The sequence below is a fragment of the Hemiscyllium ocellatum genome, chromosome 20 (assembly GCF_020745735.1).
Source record: "Hemiscyllium ocellatum isolate sHemOce1 chromosome 20, sHemOce1.pat.X.cur, whole genome shotgun sequence".
In the NCBI taxonomy this organism is placed as follows: domain Eukaryota; kingdom Metazoa; phylum Chordata; class Chondrichthyes; order Orectolobiformes; family Hemiscylliidae; genus Hemiscyllium; species Hemiscyllium ocellatum.
In genome coordinates, this window is record NC_083420.1 from 62,724,641 (window position 1) to 62,747,842 (window position 23,202).

At 43.3% G+C, this 23,202-nt stretch overlaps 1 long non-coding RNA gene across 1 annotated transcript in view; it reads right to left on the reverse strand.

The window, feature by feature from the left end:
• Positions 1–3,444: 3,444 nt before the first annotated feature.
• Positions 3,445–23,202, reverse strand: part of LOC132825279 (uncharacterized) — a 33,026-nt gene continuing 13,268 nt past the window's right edge. Inside the window, exon 3 of the long non-coding RNA XR_009645767.1 lies at positions 3,445–3,569. This is a non-coding gene — a long non-coding RNA (uncharacterized LOC132825279). The remainder of the gene's footprint in view (positions 3,570–23,202) is intronic.

Below are 23,202 nucleotides of genomic sequence, written 5' to 3' on the forward strand. Positions count from 1 at the left end.
AAACAGACTTCGCTCCATTATTATATAAACTTCTCGTGTAAGGTTGTTATTTCTCTGAAGGATAATGAAGTCCTTCTCATATATTCACATTGACAAAGAGTTCATTTTCCTGCGAGCTATTCATCACAGCATGGCGGCTTGTATAACAGTCCATCCACCAGCAGTAATATTTACTCCCAGCTAAACCAGCACATAAGATGCACCGCTGGCAGTCCCTCTCAACAACCACTTGGATGGACCAACACCTTCTGGACTGGAACATCTCAAGGGCAATTAATGCTGGTCTACCTCCATAAAAATTCCAAACAAACTAAAAAGACAAATCGATTTTTGATCATTATTTAACAATCAGGACATCTTATTGATCCGATGAGTTTGTCGCTGTCGTTGAAGTTATGTGATCTATTTCTGTGAAACCATTTCGTGCATACATTGAAAGAAAAAGCTCAGTTCACAGATACAAGGTAACACAGCATTTAAACACAAAATGCCAGGGAATAGTAGGCTATAGATCTACAGGCAACTGGGAATAATGTAGTTTGGTGTTTTCTGGCTAGCATCGATGTATTGGGCAGAAAGGCCTGTTTGTATGCTGTATGAGTCTACCACTTTAATTGTTGTAAACAGAGAATGAAGTCTCACTATTTCCATAGCTTGTGAGCATCAAATAGTGAGGAATACGATCTCCAAGGGCACACAGGATTTGAAGCTATATCATTCTCCCTTCGCTAGCAAAGTGTTAAGAACCCAGTTTCTCTCTTTGTTACATACCTGTTAGTGTCCCTGCACAAGAACTCCTGGGGTCTATCACCATATTCTGAATAGAAATTAAACACAGGCAACAGAATGATGGCCTTAGTAATGAAACACACCTCACAATAACAACTGACTGGGATCTGCTGTATTAAAGTTATCCATTCGACCTAATCTGATTTCTAAAGCAGTTTCAAGCGAGGCTTTCCCTTTGTCCTGTGCTCCTGACTTCTCTACAACATCATGAATCTTTCCCAAGTGCTTTTGGGTGCCGGTTAAAAGTCACACATGGAAAGCTGTGCCCAATAATCTGAAAGGAAAAGTCTTCGTGTTCATGACAATTGTGTCATAGTTTTTTCAATACCTAAAGACAACAGAAATGAAGAAACTAGCATCAGGAGTAAGGAATAAAAACAGCTCCATCATGTGATAAGGTCGTGGATGATCTGATTGTGACCTCAATCACACATTCCTCCTTTGTCTTTACAATGTTAGTGCATCGCTCTTAGTCAAGAATCTGCCTGCTTCTGCCTTAGGAATAATCAATGGCTTATCATCCACCGTTCTCTGGGAAGAGAATTGTACAAAGGCACAACACTCTGAGAGGATGACACCAATCACCATCTTCTTAACAGAGACATTTTTCAGTTTTATAATCCATCCACTCATGGTAATCTCTCACACAAGCTGAAATATTGTTTTAGAATTCAACTTGAAAAGACGACTTGGAATATTCTGAGGTTAAACAAGATCACGTGTTGTTCGCCTAAATCCCAGTCATTTCAAGATTTCAGGAAAAAATAAACACTCCTCTCAGGAGTCAACTGAGTGAATCTTCTCTGGTTTGCATTTCATATCATTGTGGCCATCGCTCTCTCGATGTGGTTACACAGCTACATTGTAAATCTGTAGAAAATTGTCCCTACTTTTAAATATATTCTATTTCAGAAAGTTTCAACACTTATCTTACCTCCTTAAGAATTTGATGTACACCTAAAGATTTTGCTTTGTAATCCAGGTGCCCAGTTCCTCTGTGCCTAAAGCCAATCTCTCTACTGAAATTATACACTACATTTCCATTCAACCCATATCTTTTAGCACAGACACATTTTTCCTACTATGTTCCATGCACCAATATTTGGCAGTTCACTTGACCCAATTTAATCTCCTTATAGACTCATGTCCTCTTTCTATCTTCCTTCTCGAACAGTTTCAAGTTTGTACTACAGACAGAAATTCACTTTGGTCATATTGCAAAGTAATTGACAATGAAATATTATTACTCCATGTCTAAACTATAAATTTGAGACAATGTTAAAGGGCTTTGCAGTCCCATCACTCAATTCCATTACTTAAAATAGAATCAGATGGTGTGGAATGTGTGTGGGTAGAACTGAGGACCCGGAATGGTGAAAAACCGTAGTTGGAGTTATACACAGGTCTACAAATCGTAATCAGAAGCTGGGGCACATGATAGACGCGGACATAGAAACAATATGTAGGAAAGGCAAAGTTACAGTGACTGGAGGGATTTGAATATGCTGGTGGACTGGGAAAGTCAGTGGTAGTGTTTTGCAAGGAAAGGAATCTGTGGAATGTCTACAAGATGGCTTTTTACAGCAGCTGATGGTGAAGGCAACGAGGGAACGGGCAATACCAGATTTAGAGCTGTGAAATGAGACAGACTTGATAAGGAAGCTTAAGGCGAAGGAACCTTTGGAGGCAGTGATCATAATATGATTGAACATACTCTTCAATTTGAGAGGGAGAAAGTAGAATCAGAGTTAATATTACAGCTGAATAAAGGCACCTTCAAAGACACAAGGGAGGAGCTGGGTAGAATTGACTGGGAGAGGAGCCGAGCAGGAAAGACAGGGGAACAATAATGGCGGGAGTTTCTTGGAGCAAGTTAGGAGTCACAGCAGAGATTTATCCCGAGGTAAAAGATGCATTGTACAGCAAGGATGAGGCAACCATGGATGACTGGGACGGTCATGGCTAGGGGTAAAAGAAAAATAGAAAGCAGATAACATAACAAATGGCAATGGGAAACTAGAAGATTTGGAAGCTTTCAAAGAAGAACAGATGGTAACAAAATAAGAAATAAGGACGGAGAAGATTAAATATGAGGTTAAGCTATCCAGTGATACAAAGAACAACTGTAAGAGTTTCTTTCGACATATAAAGGACAAAAGAGAAGCAGAAGTGGATATTGGGGCACTGGAAAATGACGCTGGAGAGATAGTCATGTGGAACAAATAATAGATGAGAAACTGAATAACTATTAAGAGAGTTGGCGAAGAAGTGGCAGATGGAGTACAAATTGGGAAAGTGCGAGGTGATGCACAATAGTAGGAAGAAGACAGGCATGGACTACTTCATATGTGGAGAGAAAAATCAGAACTCTGAAGTGCAAAGAGAGTTGCCAGTTCCAGTCCTGGATTGTCTTTAGATAAACTTGCAGGTTGAGTCAGCAATTAGGAAGGTGTTGTATCTGGTGCACAGTGTGTTTGAAATCTTATATTCAGCAAAAGAACTGAGTTAACTCTTTCAAACAATATTTGTTTATTGAACACATTTAATATTATAACAATAAAATGTATTGTAACGCAATGATAAACGCTACAAATTATCTTATGCTTTAACTTAACTTTGGATGATCACAAACCACCCCATTAGAAGTTGACTGGGCTCGACTTGGTGATGTCTTCTTGTCCTTCTGATGGTCTTGGACGTGTCTCCTCTTTCCGTAGTTATTCTCGAATTACTGCACTGTGGGGTTTCGTGGTGATTTTATCCTTCGAAGTCTTCACACCCTTTTGGGAAGGTAAGGAGGATCTGTCAATGGAATGATCAGGTTCATTTACCCTGATCAATCAGACTCAACCATGGGTTGGCTCAAAGGCAACATTCCCTTGTCCCATTCAGGTCCAACTTCAGGTGGGTATTACAGGGTCTGTAACTGTCAGGTTTGTTTGCAAACCATCTGTGGGTAGCTGCAGCCTGTCTGCATTCTGCAGCATGTGGATTAGCACAGAGACTTTAGTCAAGGGTGGGATCCATTTCCCAGTATGCATTAATCATTCTTCATTTTTGTAGCTCCATGGTTAATTTATTATTGCCCATCTTAAGATTATTCTTTCAGGTGACCCACCCGGTCAGAAAGGCAAATACAGTAATGGCATTTATTTTGAGAGGACCTGAATATTAAAGCAGGGATGGATTTCTGAGTCTCGATAAGACTCTGGTCAGACCACACTGGAGTATTGTGTACCGTGTTGTGCCCATAACTAAGGGAGGATGTACTGTCCCTGGAGCGTGTTCAGAGGAGATTCACAAGAGTGGTCCTAGGATTGAAAAGTTATACTCGCTGGAGATAATAAGGATGAAGGGGGATCTAATTGAAGCATACAGAATACTGGTTGCCTGGTCAGAGTAGATTTTGGGAAGATGTTTCCACTGTTAGGAGAGAAAGGACTCTATGACATAGCCTGAGAGTCAAGAGAAGATCTTTTAGAACAGAGATAAGGAGAAATGCTTTCAGTCTGAGAATGGCGAATCTATGATAAAATGGCAGTTTTCTTCCCTAAAGGACATTAGTGAACCAGGTGAGTTTTTCTTGGCAATCGATTCATAGCCACCAACTGCCCCTTCCTTCCAGATTTGAAGTCACGCTCCGCCATTTGCTGTGGCAGGATTTGAACCCAGAACACCAGAACATTATCTGGGTTTATCACATAAGAATTCAGTGATAACACCACGAGGCCACTGACTTGCCCAATCCTCCAGAGTGTGACTAACTTGTGCATTATGATATGCCCTATGATTTGCTTTCATGTTATCTTTGACTTCCTTATCAAAATATACATGTTTTTTCTCCATTATGCAATTCCTCTTCGGTCTTTAGTATCTCCCTAATTATTTGCCAAATTTCGTCAGCTGTCCTGCCTTTGACTGTTCTTTTCTCCCCCCAGTCCACCCAGACCGAATCCTTCCTTAGGCCAGTATAATTATTATTGCCCAACCCTAAAACTCTCATGTATGACTCAGTCTTCACTCTTTCAATCTGAATGTGAAAATCCAGCAAGTTGTGATTACTTTTTCCAAGGCAAAGCTCATCCACCAATCCTTCCTTGTTAAATAATATCAAATCTAAGTTAGCCCATTCTCTGGTTGGTTCCATGACATTCTGCTCTCAGAAATAGTCTCTCATGCACTCCATGAATCTTTATTCGAAGATATCTTTGTCAAGATGATTAATTGAGCCAATTTGCATGTTCAAACCACCCAAAGTTACTGTTGTGCCCTTGTTCCATATCCTCACTCTTTTCTACCTCAGAAGTACTTTGGGGGGACAGTGGCTGAAAATTCCTCTTCCCAAGAGGTTTCTTCTCTTGCTTTTTATTTGCACTGAGACAGATTTCAAATATGTTTTGGCGCAAAACACTTAATCAAGGTCTGAGTTCCCACTTACACAAACAAGTGTCTATTGTTTTTTCACTAACCACATTTCAAGGTAAATATCGACGATTTAAGAGGGCTAAAAGTAGTCATGAGATATAAACAGGGTTGAGGAAAATACCAAAAACTTTGTTTTCACCTATAAGGAGCAAGAGGGTAACTGGAGAACTGTTTGGCCCACACAAGGACAAAGGGAGAATGTTATGCATGGAGTCAGAGAAAATGGGTGAGATTCTTAATGAATACTTTGCTTCTGTATTCACCAAGGAGAGGGACATGATGGATGTTCATTTTAAGGATAGATCTCTGAGTACTCTGGGTCAAGTCGACATAAAGAGGGAGGAGGTTTGGGATATTCTAAAAGGTATTAATGTAGACAAGCCCCAGGTCTGGGTGGGCTCTATCACATGTTACTGAGGGAATTGAGAGAGGAAATAAGTGGGGCTTTAACATATATCTTTGCAGGATCCTTGAACATTGATGAGGTCCCAGAGGACTGGAGAATTGCTAACGTTGTCCCCTTGTTTAAGAAGGGTAGTGGGGATAATCCAAGTAATTATAGACCAGCGAGCCTGACATCAGTGGTAGGGAAGCTGCTGGAGAAGATACTGGGGGACTTGAGTAGGGTATTTTGTTAGGTTCTCCATAGTAGGCTGATGGAGTAGGTGAAGTCGCATGGGTTTCGAGGTGTTCTATCTAGATGGATAGAGAACTGGCTGGGCAACATGAGACAGAGAGTAGCAGCTTAAGGGGATTTCTCAAAATGGTGACCTATGACCAGTGGTGTGCAACAGCGATCCGTGCTGGGACAACTGCTGTTTGTGATATATGTCAATGGATTGGAAGAAGGTATCGGTTGCCTAATTAGTAAGATTGCAAATGACATCAAGATTGTTGGAGTAGCAGATAGTGAAGGGTACTGTCAGAGAATACAGCAGAATATAGATAGATTGGAGAGATGGGCACAGAAATGGCAGATGGAGTTCAATCTGTGCAACAGCGAGATCATGCATTTTGCAAGATCCAGTTCAAGCATGAACTATAGAGTAAACAGAAAAGTCCAGTGGAAAATTGATGTCCAGCAAGATCTGGGTGATCGGGTCCATTGTTTCCTGAAGATACCAACTCAGGTGAGTAAAGTGGTCAAGGCGGCATATGGCATGCTTTCCTTCATTGGATCAGGTGTTGAGTACAAGCGCTGGCAGGTCACGTTACAGTTGCATAGGGTTTTGGTTTGGTCGCATTTGGAATACTGCATATAGTTCTGGTCACCTCAGTACGAAAAGAATGCGAGTGCTTTGAACAGAGTGCAGAGTAGGTTCACCAGGATGTTGCCTGGGATGCAGGGTGCTGGTTATCGAAAGAGGTTGAGTAGATTAGGATTATTTTAATTATAAAGACAAAGGTTGAGGGGGACCTGATTGAGGTCTACAAAATCAAAAGAGATAGAGACAGGGTGGATACCAAGCTTTCCGCCAGATTGTGAACTCTAGACCCTGAGTAATTGAGTTCCAAAGTGAGAGGGGAAACATTTAGGGCCTAAGGGATATACGTGGAAGGTTCTTTACACATAGGGTGGTGGCAGCCTGGAATGTGATGCCAGCGGTGGTGGTAGGGGCAGGAACGATTTTATCATCGAATATGTATCTGCCAGATACATGAATGGGCAGGGAGCAGAGGGATACAGGCCCTTAGAAAATAGGTGGCAGGTTTAGAAAATAGGGGATCTGGATCAGCGCAGGCTTGGAGGGCCGAAGGGTCTGTTCCTGTGTTGGAATGTTCTTTGTTCTTTATCATTCATTCTAAATATTGCAAGTTTTCAACTAATTGTATGCTACAATTTGATAATATAAAACATGTTTTTTATTTGACAGTGCATGTCAAATTATTGTCACAGAGTCATAGAGATATACAGCATGGAAACAGACCCTTCCATCCACCTCGTCCATGCCGACCAGATATCCCAACCCAATCTAGTCCCACCTGCCAGCACGCAGCCCATATCCCTCTAAACACTTTCTATTCATATACCCATCCAGACACTACCTAAATGTTGCAATTGTACCAACCTTCACCACTTCCTCTTGCAGTTCACTCCATACACGTACCACCCTGTGTGTGAAAAAGTTGCCCCTTACGTCACTTTTATATTTTTCCTTCCCAACCTAAATCTATGCCCTCTCGTTCTGGACTCCCCCACACCAGGGAAAATACCATGTCTATTTCCTCATTAATTCTCCTCATGATTTTATAAACCTCTGTTAGGTCATCCCCTCAGCAGCCGACGTCCCAGGGAAAATATCCCCAGCCAATTCACCCTCCACTTATAGCTCACACCCTCCAACCTTGGCAACACCCTTGTAAATCTTTTCAGAACCCTTTCAAGTTTCACAACATCCTACCGATAGGAAGGAGACCAGAATTGCACACAATATTCCAAAAGTGGCCTAACCAACGTCCTGTACAGCCGCAACACGACCTTTCAACCACTGTACTCAATGCTATGATCAATTAAGGAAATCATACCAAATGCCTTCTTCACTGTCTTTTCTATCTGTGACTCTACTTTCAAGGAACACTGAACCTGCACTCCAAGTTCTCTTTGTTCAGCAACAATCTCTTGGACCTCATAATTAAGAATATAACTCCTGCTAAGATTTGCTTTCCCAAAATGCAGCATGTCTCATTTACCTAAATTAAACTCCAACTACCACTCCTCAGCCCATTGGCCCACCTGATCAAAATCCCGTTGTAATCTGAGGTAACCTTCTTCGCTGTCCACAACACCTCCAATTTGGGTGTCATTAGTAAATTATACCTCTCATACTCACATGCAAACAATTTATATGAATGACTAAAAGTAGTGGACCCAGCATCGATCCTTGTGACACTCACTGGTCACAGACCACCAATCTGAAAAACAACTCTCCACCACCACCCTCTGTCTTCTACTTTTAGCCAGTTCTGTATCCAAATGGCTAGTTCTCCCTAGATTCCATGAGATCTAACCTTGCTAACCAGTCTCCCATGGGGAACCTTATCGAATGCTTTACTGAAGTCCGTATAGATCACATCCACTGCTCTGCCCTCATCAGTCCGCTTTGTTACTTCTGCAAAAAACTCAATCATGTTTGTGAGACATGATTTCCCGTGCACAAAGCCATTTTGACTCTCACTAATCAATCCTTGCCTTTCCAAATACATGTACATCTTGTCCCTCAGGATTCCCTCCAACAACTCGCCCACCACTGATGTCAGGCTCACTGGTCTTTGGTTCCCTGGCTTGTTCTTACCACCTTTCTTAAACAGTGGCACCACTTTCGCCAACATCCAGTCTTCTGGCACCTCACCTGTGACTATCGATGGTACAAATATCTCAGCAAGAGACTCAGCAATCAATTCCCTAGCTTCCCACAGAGTTGTATAATAAACCTGATCAATCAGGTCCTGGGATTTATCTACTTATATGCGTTTCAAGACATCAGCACTTCTCCCTCTGTAATAAGGACATTTTTCAAGATGTCACGATCTATTTCTCTGTATATCGACATCTCCCATGTCTTTCTCCTGAGTAAACACTGACACAAAATACTCATTTAGTATCTCCCCCATCTCTTGCGGCTCCACACAAAGGCACATTGCTGGTCTTTGAGGACTCCATTCTCTCTCTATTTACCCTCTTGTCCTCAATGCATTTGTAAAATCCTTTTGCTTCACCGTAACTCTATTTGCCAAAGCTATCTCATGTCGCCTTTTTGTCTTCCTAATTTCCCTCTTTAGTATACTCCAACTTCCTTTATACTCTTCTAAGGATTCACTCGATCTATCCTGCGTGTACCTAACATATGCTTCCTTCTTTTTCTTAACTAGACCCTCAATTTCTTTAGTCATTCAGCACTCTCTATAACTCCCAGCCTTTCCATTCGCCCTAACAAGAATATACTGTCTCTGGACTCTCGTTATCTCATTTCTGTACGCTTTCCATTTTCCAGCCATCCCTTTCCCCGCGACCATCTGCCGCCATCAGCTTTGGAAAGTTCTTGCCTAATAACGTCAACATTGCCCTTTCTCCAATTTAGAACTTCAACTTTAAGTCCTGGTCTATCCTTTTCCATTGTTCTTTAAAACTAATAGAATTGTTGGCAAATAGCTGAAGCTCACACATTTCAGTGAGAAATTAAATCGATAGATTATATTTAAATTTGTAAGAATGATAAGAAGATTTGATTATTCAATCATTTGCTCATTCTGAATATGCAATCAGTCAGAGGTCAACCACTTTGCAAATGATAGAGCGACAATGTGTGTATTTGAATACTGAGATTCAATGTGTAATTGTGATCAGCAAAATGGTCAGACAACATGATCTTTTTCGATACTCAACAAAATGTGCATTTTTTTTTCTTTTGAATCATAAAAGGTTGTTTGGTGTTTAAAATTTAATTCTATCAATGTAGAATCAACGTAATTGTCTTCAGAGATGGTGCAGTTATTGTTCAGTTGAATAATTTTAGCTCATATCTGATTATTGCCCAATTCACAAACATGGCAAACTCCTGATTATTGCTCAGGTCAGTAAACCCATCGCTTTACATCATGACCGACATTAAAATAGGATTCCAAAAGGCCTGAATTCGGGTACAGTGCTCCTGGACCTTGCAGGTGCCTGTGGCACTGAGTGAGACACTGGCCTGCTCCTGAATCTGACCAGACAGTTTCCAACCTAGGTCAGGGCAGTCATTCAAATATTCCCTCACAGAGATCTATTCGGAATGCGATTCGGACAGGTGGAAACTAGCCAACAGCCTATCACTGCTCTCAGTGTAGGTACAAATGCTTTCCAAATTAGATACCAATGACTGACCAGGAACCAGATGTTACAAATTCATCCTCATTCAGAGCCTGGCCCAGGGAGCAGATGTATGGACATGGAGTGTCAGAATCACACCACACAAATTACTTATGGTGATGACATCTGGCTTGTTCCCCAGACACCATAACATCTGCCCTCTGGACCAGATACTCGGTGAAAACATTCACAATTGACAGTCTTCTGCAGCATCTTCTGTCTCACAGTGAACCCTCTGAAACTATATCCAATAAATTAACCCTCACATTCACCAGTATCAAAATAAAATTGTACATGTCTGTGGATGGTCAGATACTAATCCATAGGCCACCCAGCAGAATGTATCTGAAGAAACCAGGAGCAAACAGCAAACCAAGAATCATTTTAATAACTGAACTTGGTGGATATTTTCTGGTCTAGGTAACCACGCATATTGTGCTGACACTCAGGTGAATATAACAAAGCACACCATAACTGGAAGTCTTGGTCTAATGCCCCTCCCCAGCTTCCTGACCTCACACACCTCACTCCCGGTACACCTCACTCCCTCGCACACCTCACTCCCTCAAACATTCACCAACTGATGAGAATCCACAAACTGAATGAAACTTGGCACATAAAACAGTACAGTACATTAGAGCCCTTCAGCCCTCAATGTCCTGCTGGCCTTTTATCCTACTCTAAGATCAGACTAACCGACATAACTTTCAATGTAATAACTTTCATGTGCCGTTCCAAGAATCTTCTTAACTATCTCTAATGTATCTGACTCTACAACCACTGCTGGCGGTGCATTCCTGAATATTCTCTGAATAAAGAACCTATCTCTGACATCTCCTCTAAACCTTCCTCCAGTCACTTTAAAGTTATGCTCCTTGGTGATAGCCATTTCTGCCAGGGGAAAAGGTTCTGGCTATCCACTCTGTCTCAGTCTCTCAACATCTTGCACACCTTTATCAAGTCACCTCTCATCTTTCTTCACTTCAGTGAGAAAAACTCTCACTCCCTCAACTTTTCTTCCTAAGACATATCCTCCTTTGAAGGGCTTATGCTAAAACATTGACTTTCCTCTGCCTCAGATGCGGCCTGACTTGTTATGCTTTACCAGCGCCACACATTGACGTACGTAAATTAATTGGCCACAAGAATATGTCAGGGGCTAGGAATCCTACAGAAATAACTCACTTCATGATCTCCGAAAGCCTGTCCCCATCGATAAGACACATGTTGAATATGGGTGTGATGAATAGCCCCCATTTCCCTGGGTGAGTGCAGCTTCACCCCTCCATCTACTGACACTCAGTAGCAGCAATTCTTGCCATCTACACGGTGCTCTGCAGAAATTTCCCAAAGCTCCTTACAACGTACCTCTGAAGTCTGATCATCAAGAGGGACAAGGAAAGCAGATACACGGGAGCCCCACCATGCTCGCGTTCTGTTCCAAATCACCCACCATCCTGATTGGGAATTATATTGCTGTTCCTTCAGTGTCACTGTTTCAAAGTCCCTCACGAATGGTATTGGAAGTCTAACTACAACACATGGACTGCTGTGGTTCAGTGCAGCAGCTCACTATCACCTTCTCAAGGGCAACAAGGGACTAACAATAAATAATGACCCAATCATATTCTATGAATAAATTAAAATGAAAAATATTGTCCAAGCATGCCCAATGCTAGACACTATGCTTTGGGTTTTGTGAGCTCAGGCTGGTTGGGATCAGTCCGTAACTTGACATTGTGAACAGCTGAAGGAATAATCTGTCAGTCTATCAGAGTCTTGGCCTAAATACCGAGCATCACACAGACATTGACATTCACACCCAACATTACTGAGCTCTGAGATAGACATAAGCAATTCAAAATGTTCTCATATCTGACTGACATGTTTAAACACACAGTGATATTGTTACCACAAAAATGATCATGAGTGTGTATTACCAGAGATAAAGTGAGGACTGCAGATGCTGAAGATCAACGTAAAAAAAAATGTGGTTCTGAAAAAGCACAGCCGTTCAGGCAGCATCTGAGGAGTAGGAGAGTCGACTATTGGTTCACAACATTAAGACAAAGGAAAATAATTGCATATTTTCAAAGTTCTTGCGCTTAATAATAATGTGGCCTTGGGTGTGGGAATGAGATTCATCATTCCAATGTTCCTTACTGTGGGTTGTACACTGTTTTCATCATATTGCTGTTATAAAAGTGAATGGAATAAATGCGTGGATTTTGTGTTATTGGACAATCTAAAAGTTGGTATTATGAAAGGATGTTGGACCTTCAGTAAAGAGACTTTGCTGTTAATGGTTAGAACAATGCTGCAAACATGTAAACAGAAATTTCCAGCTCAAGTCATACACAAGGACATTGGCCTGGGATCATCCTGTGCATCGATGGAGCTGCACAATTCTGTTTGGATACTGACATTGTGGGGCTAACATACACTGGATATGGTTTATGAGGGATTCAATGTAAGATGCCATCACCTTTATAACACCTTCATTCAGGATCGAGTGCAAGGTGCAGAATTACAGAGATTAGGAGGCACACAGAAGTAATATACTAGCAAGACATGGTTGTTTACAGGTTATTGTTACAAATGTTGAACTGCGTCTGGACCAGCGCCATGTGCTAGTCCATTGAACAGTCTGCACCACACACATCTCCCTATTGATCAGCTGTATCTCTAACCAGTCTATTGTGAGGGATTGTGAGAGTAACTGTCCAGCTCCAGTTTGAAAGGTCACTGGACCGATTGTGGAGATGGCCAGTGTTTTGGAGGTCATGGTGAGGGCCAGTAAAACTATGTCTGAGTTCAGGCTTTTTCTCAAAGTCATTTTCAACAGCTTTGCTGCCTGCAAGATGATGTGGTCACTGATCTGAACATCAATCAGCTGTTTACTGCAGTCACTGAATTGTGTAATAGTTAGGTGTGCACTCTGGTAATTCAATTATTGTTCACTCCAATAGGTCTCAACTCAAAAATAATGATGTTTGGTTTATTTTAAAATATGTAAGAAATAAAGTGATATTAACTCTTCTTTATACAGAATGTAAAATTGACCTGTTGTATATTTCCCACAGACGAATCAAATAACAATCAGATATTGTCTGGAAAGCAAGATTATGTGAACAGGACTATGTCCCAGACAACATCACCATCCTCTCTGGTAGGTTCTGTTCCACTGAAAGGGCACAGTCAGGCAGAAGAGGGCAGCTCTTTGGCATATAGTCAATATAGGGCATCATGGTGGCTCAGTGGTTAGCACTGCTGCCTCACAGCACCAGGGATCCACGTTCGATTCTAGCCTTCGGCAAGTGCCTATGTGGAGTTTACACATTCTCTCTGTGTTGACGGGGAGTGGGGGAGTTCTACCCACAGTCCAAAGATGTGCAGCTCAGGTGAATTGGCCATGGTGGTGGGTTGCTCTTCAGAGGGTTGGTGTGAACTGGTTGGCCCAAAAGGTCTGTTCCCACACTGTAGGGAATCTAATATAATGATAGTGCTCAGCATTGATGCTGGATCCTGTGGTGGCTAGACTGCTCTGCGGCAGGATATGGGGAACCAATAAAAGGGAAACATATAATTGATCACATCATCGACCTGCCTACTGCAGATATACCCCACCATTTCATATATCGGTAAGAATGGTCACTGCACAGTCCATATGGGGAGCAAGGGCTAACTTCACATTTTGCAGACCTTCCTCGCCATGACATGTACTGAATGGTACAGACTTTAAACAGATTAAGCAACCAATGACGATGCATCCATGAGGTACAATGGCTCATCATCAGCAGCACAATCATATTCTGTACAACTCATACAGTCTGCAGCTTCCTGGCCTGACATACCTCCCATTGTACAGTAACCATGACAGCCCGACATACCTCCCACTGTACAGTACCCATGACAGCCTGACATACTCCCCACTGTACTGTAACCATCACGGCCCTACATACCTCCCACTGTACAGTAACCATCACGGTCAGACATACCTCCCACTGTACAGTAACTATCACGGCATGACATACCTCCCACTGTACAGTAACCATCACGGCCCGATATACCTCCCACTGTACTGTAACCATCACGGCCCTACATACCTCCCACTGTACAGTAACCATCACGGTCCGACATACCTCCCACTGTATAGTAATCATCAACAACTCAGTGGTTAGCACTGCTGCCTCACAGCACCAAGGTCCTAGGTTCAATTCTGGCCTTGGGTATCTGTATGTGTGGAGTTTGCACATTTCCACGTGTCTGTTTGGGTTTCCTCCGAGTGCTATGGTATCCTCCCACAGTCCGAGGATGTGCAGGTCAGGTGAATTGGCCATACTAAGTTGCCCATAGTTTTAGGTGCATTAGTCTGGGTAAAATATAGGGCAGGGGAATGGGTCTGGTTGGGTTACTTTTCTGAGGGTTGTTGTGGACTGTTTGGGCTGAAGGGCCTGTTTCCACACCGTAGGGAATCTAATCTAACCTCCAAGGTTCAAGTCAGGAATATGATGGAATAATCACTTGTCTGAATGAGTGCAGCTCCAACAGTACTCTAATATAGACTTACTAGCAACAGGCAACACAGTTGTGTGGGGAATATCCTGCCTCACAAACTTCATTGATTATTTTGAGGAAGTAACAAAATTGATTGATGAGGGCATGGGGCTAGATGTTGGCCATTTGGACCTTAGCAAGGCCTTTGATATGGTTCCTTATGGCAGCCTCATACAGAAGGTAAAGTGAAATGGGATCAGCGGTCAGTTAATAAGATGGATAGAGTACTGCTTGGCCATAGAAGACAGAGTAGTGGTGGAACAGTGTTTTTGTGACTGAAGATCTGTACATAGATGGCGGAGTTGCAGATTGTGAGGATGATTGCAAGAGAGTACAGCAGGATATAGGTCAGCTGCAGACTTGGACAGATGTAACTTTATCTGGACAGTTGCGATGTGATGCGCTTTAGAAGGTCTAATGCAGGAGAGAAGTATACAGTGGATGGAGAAACCAACGGCCGCATCAACATCCGAAGGGATCTAGGTGTAGAGATCCACAGTTCCCGGAAAGTGGCAACACGGTGGATAGGGTGATCAAGAAGACTGATGGTAAACTGGCAGACATGCATCGGAGCATAATGTGTGTAAATTAGCTAGTCATATTGCAGCTGTAGAGAAACTAAGTTCAGGCAGATTGAGAATATTGTGCACAGTATTGGTTGCCACACCAGCAGAACGATGTGGAAGTGTTGGAGAGTGTATGGAAAAGGTTTACCAGGATGTTGTCTGGTTTGGAGGGTATTAGCCAGAAGGAGAAATAGAACAAACATGGTTTGTGTGCAGCTGGGTATCATTGGCTATAGAGCTACCTAATAGTTATTTACAAAATTATCAGAGGCCTTGATAGAAGGACAGTTAGGTTTTAAGTAAAAGGGAGAAAGTTCAGGAGATGTGAAATGTAAGTGTTTTTTCTGTTCCAGACAGATTGTGAAAGTGCCTGGAATGCACCGATAGAGGGGAAGAAGCCAATATAGCAAGGTTGAAGAGGCATCTTGGCACAAGTTTGAGTAAGTAAGGAATAGAATGACATAGAAGGTATCGGAGCAAAAACTTTTATTTTAACTTTAGAACGGCATCATGTGTCAGTGCGGGCTTGCTGGGATGAAGGGACTGTTCCTGTGCTGGACTGTTCTTTAAAACAAGATTTGAGTGCAGGAGCGGCAAGATGTTGACTGAATAATGACTGATGATCAATAGCCACATACAGTGGATCTCTCAACAACTTGCAGCTTCATACCCTCCCACCCACAGCAGGGAAACTCAACATGGAGAATTGGACATGAAAGTCCGAGCTGGTAACTGGTGACTTCATCTCGCCCCTCGCTCCGACGGCCTTCTATCTCGGACACCAACATTTCGGGCGAACACTGCACAAACAGAAGCTGCATGTACTCCACACCCACCAGTGCTGGCATCTGTAACATGCCAGCTTTACCATGCCATCCCAGCACATATTCGACACACTGACAGTACGCTTCTGTATTTCAATGCTGCAGCTCATAGTGCACTGACAACTCTCATTGCAATGCTGCTGCAAGGACACTGTACTCAGTGACACACACCCAGCTCATGGACTGTCCCTCTGGGCTGCTCACTCCGTATTTGTAGACACTCACTTTGAACTGACTTGAATACTCACAGAATTAAAACCTTGCTTTACCCTGCCCTCAGCACAGTTTCCCCTTCACCTGAGCTACCAGGCTCACCCATCTGCTGTATTGTCTTGGTCTTGAGCAGAGACACAAGCCCAGGAAGCTTGATGTCATTGTCCACACTCAGTCACGGTCCCCAGCATTGAGTCAATGGGTGTCTCAGATCACAGTCCAACAACATGGACACGGTCAGCCACTCATGATTGTTATGGTCAGGATACTTTCCCTGTGATAGGGTCGGGAGCTGAATGTTGGGGAGCCCCATCCCTCTTGCCTCTTTCTGCTCTCGTGTGTGGTGGTTCCTTCCGAAATGTGATAGTTACTCAGCGGTATTAGTGGAGGTGGAATTATTTGTCACAGCTGGGTCAGGCCGAGAGAAGGTGATGCATTCAGTGACAGTGGGAGAAAATGGAGGTGGGTGCAGTAACAGAGAGACAGTGAGGGTGAGCTCACAAAGTGCAGATGGTGGTACTGACCTTGGTGGAGTGGAGAAGGTTGCTGACCTCCTTCCAAAACTGCTGGGCATTGACCAAGAAGGCTGGTACCTCACTGACACAGGGGTCAACCTCCAACCAAGCTGGCAGGGTGTAGTGTCATGGCCTCCCCTGCCAGTTCTGGAGGAAGATAATGTCCCTTTCGTGCACCATACCATCCATCAGAACTTCAGCGGCTTGGTCTCAAAGTGAAGCCCCTGTTTTACCCCTCTCTGCCATTTCCAGGCTAGTTTTGGATTGACAATCCAAGAGTATAATGACTTTTTAAAGATGGCCCCTGTAACAGGGAGGCCGGTGCATTCTGGGCTATCCAAGCAGTGGGCAGTTGTTTTGACAAAGGGAAAAAACATGCGGTTAGTGTCAGATGAGAGGAAGACCACGTGGGCAGGGAAGGTAGGTAATGAGTCAGATTGGGGATGGTATCATGAGAAAATGCACTTCACCTTGTGGAGAGAAACCCTCCATGAAACCCATCTAAAATGAGACTTTACTAAATCATTAGATGGCTTAGGCCTCTCTCAGTCTGAACCAAAATAGGGATGCAGTGTGAAATATTGGGAGCAACAAACTTGGAGCGGAGAATTATACCGGAGATTCAAATCCTTAAAATAGGGGTAACACAATGTTCCAGACTGTTAAAAGGAGCCGGGGAAAATCCCCTGTCTAATAGTTACCTACATTTCCAATTATCCCTGGGTGCAGGGATGGTACCAGAGGACAGGAGAATGGCTAATGCCGCAGCTTTGTTTAATGTGGAGCAAGGGACTGACATAGGTCGCGGCTGGAATTCTGAGACAGTGGAGAAACAGTCACTGAGGAAGTCCCAGGGACTCCAGGACAGTCTGTCTGGATTTGTTCAAGGAAGATCGTGTGTAATTAATCTGACTGTGTCGGTTTGAGGCTCTCACCCATAACTGCATGTGACTGACTTTAATTTAACGAGAGATCCGATGGCATACTGTTTAAAAACAGAAACTATAGGATCCAGGTGAATGGAGCAAACAACGCTGAGAAGTGCAAGGCAAGGCAAGGCATTTGGGGGCATCAACAATAGAGAGGAATGCACAATAAACGAGAGTATAATCAGTGTGGGCAAAAGGAAGCTGGAAACATCAATAATCTTGTTAATATAGCAAATGGCATTATTTCCTCTATCAGACAAAATATGGAACTTCAAAGCAGGAAGCCTATGCAGGAACTGTATAAGTAATGAGTTCAGTCACAGCTTGGGGACTGTGTGCAGTCCTCGTCACCCCATCACATGGGAGGATGGAATTGGACTGGAGAGGGTACAGAGGAGATTCTTCACACTGTGACAGTGCAAGTGTAGTTATGAGGGAAGATTGGAACGGCGGATGCTGAGAGGAGATTTGATTGGGGTGCACATATTGTCAGGAGCCTGGTTTAGAAAGGAAAAGAACACCTTGTTCCTGTCGAAAAGCTCAATTACGAACGACGAATATTTAATATAAATTCTTGAAATATTAGAGAAGCGGTGAGGTAAGTTGTTATTTCAACCAGAGTATGGTCGGCTTCGGGGAGTCACACATAGAAGCAGAGTAGAGGCAGAAACTCTCAAATCATTTTAATAACGTGTCTGGATCTGCACTTGAAGTCCGACACTATCTGGGGAGACAGAACTAGGGCTTTAAGAAACAATGTCACATCTTGACCAATTCAGACAGTGGACAGAGTGATCTCCTCTATACTGTGCTATTTTCTGAAGTTTTCAAACATTACCAATATCTGATAGGATCATTACGTAGGGATGAGGGGTGAGGGCAAGGAGGAGCAGTGTGTAAATTGATTCACATCACGATAATGCTGATCCCACCCTTTATACACAATGCTACTTCACTGTGTTGGCCTGTTTGTCCTTCCTATATAAATGAGGAAAACCTTTAATTATCCAGTTCCCAGCCGTGATCACACTGCAGCCCCATCTCAATAATCCCAGCTCAATCTGACTTGGTTCACTCTATTTAAAGCTACAATTTTACTGGCCTTGTTGAAAAGTTCCCTGCATCATTCTTGCTCCAGTGAAAGTTGCTCTCAGTCAACTAAATGTTTCTCATTCTCAATTATTGCATAGCATTCTCTACCATCATCTTGAACTTTACAATGAAATGTTCGCGCGCCCCAAATCGTTCCCGTACTGACACTGGATCCACTTGCCCCACCTCTTTCCCAAGGACCAGGTCCAACAGCACATGCCCTCGTGGGCTGGACACATACTCCTGAAATTAGCTCTCCTCCATGTAATCCAGGGATACTGGCCCCTCGTGACCCTGCACCACCAGTAACCCAGTCAGTATCTGGATAAATTAAATGTTTCAGTATAACTAATCTATGGTATTGTCATTGCTCTCAAATGACCCTGCATATTTATTCTTTCCAATGGTTGCTGGCCGACAGACTGTACCTCACAGTGTAATTGTACACTTTTTGTTCTGCAGCTCCAGCCAAATTCATTCTGTCCTTAGGTGGATCCTCTTTCTCTTGGACTCCTTAACTAACACTAATCTAAACTAATACTTCTACCCTTCATCCTTTCCCTTCCCTTCTATTATTTTGGAATCCTTTTTACCCAGCAATATTTAACACCCATTTCTGCCATTGCTGAGCCAGCTCTCGGTGATTAGTCAATCAGATTTCCACGCACCAACCTGCATCTGTAACTCCCCAAACTCCGAGGATTCATGTCCGTGCAGACTACAACAGATTAAAGCTTTCTTTGTTACTCCAAATTGTTAAACTTGTTGTTGTAAATTAGTACCAACTGTATCTCCCATTATTTTGAGAATCCTTGTAGTCTCCTCTACTATTCCTTTATTGGATGCTAAGCACACGTCATGCTATTTTCAATCCGTCCACATAACCCACAAGAAATTCAGTCCTGGCTCTGTCACATTAGCCCATCCAGTTTGTACAGTCGCTGCCTTCCCCAGAAACCGTCCCAATGTCCCAGGAGTCTGAAGCCCTTCCTGCTGCATCATCGTTCCAGTCACACTCTCATCTACCTAAAACTCCGAGTTCTGTTCTCACTTGGACACGGCACTGGCAGTAACCAAGGGATTGCTACATTTGAGTTCCCGCTTGCTAACCATGCACCTAGTCGCCAGACCACTTCACCCTTCCTATCCAGGTCATTCCTACCAACATGGACATGACCTTTGACTGCTCATTGACCCCAGACGAATGTCCTGTAGACACCGTGATATTCTTAACCCCACTATCCTGGAATTACAGAAACACTGACACCTTCTTCAATTTCCTGACTCCCCTGTGCCTATTGCTCCTCCTTCCTTTCCCCTCCCCTCCTGTACAGTCAGACTGCTGGTGGTGCCACAGACATGGATCCGACTGCCCTCCTCTGAGCAGCCCGCACCTTCATCAGCTTCCACACCAAGAAACTGAATTGGGAGGGAGATATCAGGATATTCGTCCATTCCCTGAATGTTTCTCTTCGATTGTCTAGTCCCCTATTCCCTTTCTTCTTCTCGGCTGTCATGTCTGCAGGTTGATCTGCTCTGTGTGTGAGCTATCCACCTAACTCTCAGCATCACAGATGTCCCACAGAGTCTCTTGTCACTGACTGAGCTCCATGACGCCGTGTTCATCACGTCCACGAGCAGGGGCTAAGACTTCCCAATGTAACAGAACACATTTTCCATCTGACAAACATGTCTTGTCATGTCTTAAAATGCAACATGTCTAGAGTAACTTAATTACTTAGAATGAAGTTAACATCAGGGAAATAACAATATGTATAACTGCCTTATTCAACTGTGGTTTACTGAGGATAATGTATTATATTGGTTCAGAATTTCACTTCTCCCTCTTATTTCACAGTTCAACCCTTATTTCAGAAGTTGAAAAAATAAATTTGCTAACTTCTATCAATTTACTGGCAGTCGCTAATAACGATGTATTATCTGCCAGTGAATTTACAGCATTTTCTCTGAAGGCTCTTGTACTTCTTCCAAACTCAGTGCAGGCAGGTTCCAGCAGCAGGAAGTTATCTCTGTGACTCCCAGGGACGTGCAATCCTCCAGCTCCCACCCCATTCTGCTCCATCACAGGGTCACCATCTCTGTAACTCCCAGACACGATTGGGCCTCGATCCTCAGTGCTGATATTGTTCCACTTTGCTGTCTCTGTAACTCCCAGTTGTGTTAGCCTCAAGCTCCTGCTCCAAGTTGCTCTCTCACATGGTCACTCCCTCTGTGAGTCGGTGCTAATTTCGAGCCTCCTGCTCTGCTGTTTCTCCAACTCCAATTCCCAGTCATCCTCGATCCTCGCTGATGATTCGTATTCTCCTGCTCTGTGCTGTTTTCTCTCAGGTTCTCTCCCTTTGTGACTCGCAGGTAATGGTAGGCCTCAAGCCTCAGCTGAGATGTATAACATCCCATTCCACACTGCTCCCTCACAGGATCACCGCTGTGCGTGGAAGACAGTGGGAGAGATGAGGATGAGAGTGCATAAAGAGTGTTGCAGTGATTGAGCGAGCTGTATGGGACGGAACAGTTTATCTGGGAAGGTAGGCAGACCTGCAGTGTCTAAAGCAGGTTACTGAAAGATACAGGGAGAGTTTGTGACGCTGAAGGAGGCAAAGGAAATAGAGAGATGGAGACGGAACCTTGTAGAGTCTAAAGGGCTTTTTGTGAGCTGCTTACTGAGATGTGTAGACTTCAACAAATGCAAATTGACAGCCAGGAAGTGTTGTGTGGTACTGGAGTCTGTTGGATGTTACAGAGTTAGAAGACTCGCAGTAACTTGGGGGTTGCAGATGTTTGAAGCACTCGTGGTGTTCAAGGACCCTCAGGATATAAGGAGGTACAGAGAATGGGAGCATTCCAAATAGCGGGGTTGCAGGGACTGGAAGAGCTAGGATGGAGAAGGAGGATGAAAAGTACCAATTTAGCACAACCAGCCCCTGTAATTCACAGAGATTTAAGGAAGGGAACCTGTGCTGTCATTGAATACAGTTATATGGAGAGTTACAGATACTGAGGGGTTACAAATTTAGAAAGGATGAGGTTATAGGTGATCAGAAGTGTAAACAAGAATAAAGAAATTTGAGAGATCACTAGCACAGATTGGAATGGAGGTGAGACATTCTGATGAACAATAAGTGTTGTTGGTAGAGAAGGATGTCACATATAAAGGAAGAGCTGCATTGTCTGTATGCAGTTACAGACATGAGGAGTGTTGTAGCGCCTGCTGAAGGGGACACAGATAACAACAGTTCCAACGGCTGGTGCAGTGTCTCAGGAAGGCAGTTCACCACCACCTTCTCAGGGACAACTCTAAATCAACAATACATCCAGCAATGCTCATGACCACGAGTGAATAAATAAATAAATAATCTACAAGTAGCACTGAGGTCACTCAGGAAGGCCCTTTCAACATCACTTCACAAACGCAGAACAACTATTACCTGGAAGGACAGGAGTTCCAGGTGCACGGTAACACCAGCATCTTCAAGTTGCCCTCCAAGCCACGCTCCATTCTCCCAGCACTGTGTCTGTCCCTACACCTAAAGGTCTGCAGTGGGTGAGGAAGGCAGCCTACCACCACCTTCTCCAGGGAATTACAAATGGGAAGGTAATGATGGCTGAGCAAGTGATGGCCACATCCCATCAATTAATTTGTACAAGGGAAACTCATGGACTGTTCATGTCCCCTTTGCTTCCTCCAAACAACCTACATTCCCATCTCGTTCTGTGTCAGCAACAAACATTGAAGCAGTAGATTTTGTCCATCCATCAAATGTATCAAATCCCTTTGTGAATAGATAGGGGTAAAGCACTAATCCATTTATTCCCGCTTAGTTTTCTGTTAAAGAATTCCCAATCCATGTCAGTACATTCCCTCCAATCCCACATTTGTCAATATTGCTTATCCACCTCTTCAGTGGGACCGTGTTGAAAGGTTTCTGAAAATCCCGATTAACCATTCCTCCTTTTTATCTACTCTGCTTGTTTACAGCCAGATAGGAAAACAAATCCAGCAGGGTTTGTGAAATGAAACTTCAGTTTCAGAACTAAACGCTTGGCATGGATAGAGGATTGGCTGATTAGCAGAAGACAGAGTAGGGAAAAAAGGGGTCATTTTCATGATGGGAATTGGTGATGAGGGGAATTCAGCAGAGGTCAGTGTTAGGGCCACGCTGTACATGTTATACATTAACAGTCTGGACAAAGGATGTGAGGGGGTACAAGAACTAGTTTTACAAGAAAGAGCCCAGGATGAAATGTTTGTCATATGAAAAGCAGGTGAAGTCTCTGGTCTGTACTTAATGAAGTTTCAGAGGCGGCGGTGGCAGGATCTCATTCAAACTTACAGAATACTGAGGAGCCTTAGATGGAGTGAACGGGGGTGGGGAGATGGTTTCACTAGGCAGATAGACGATGGGCCAAGGGCACAGGTTCAGA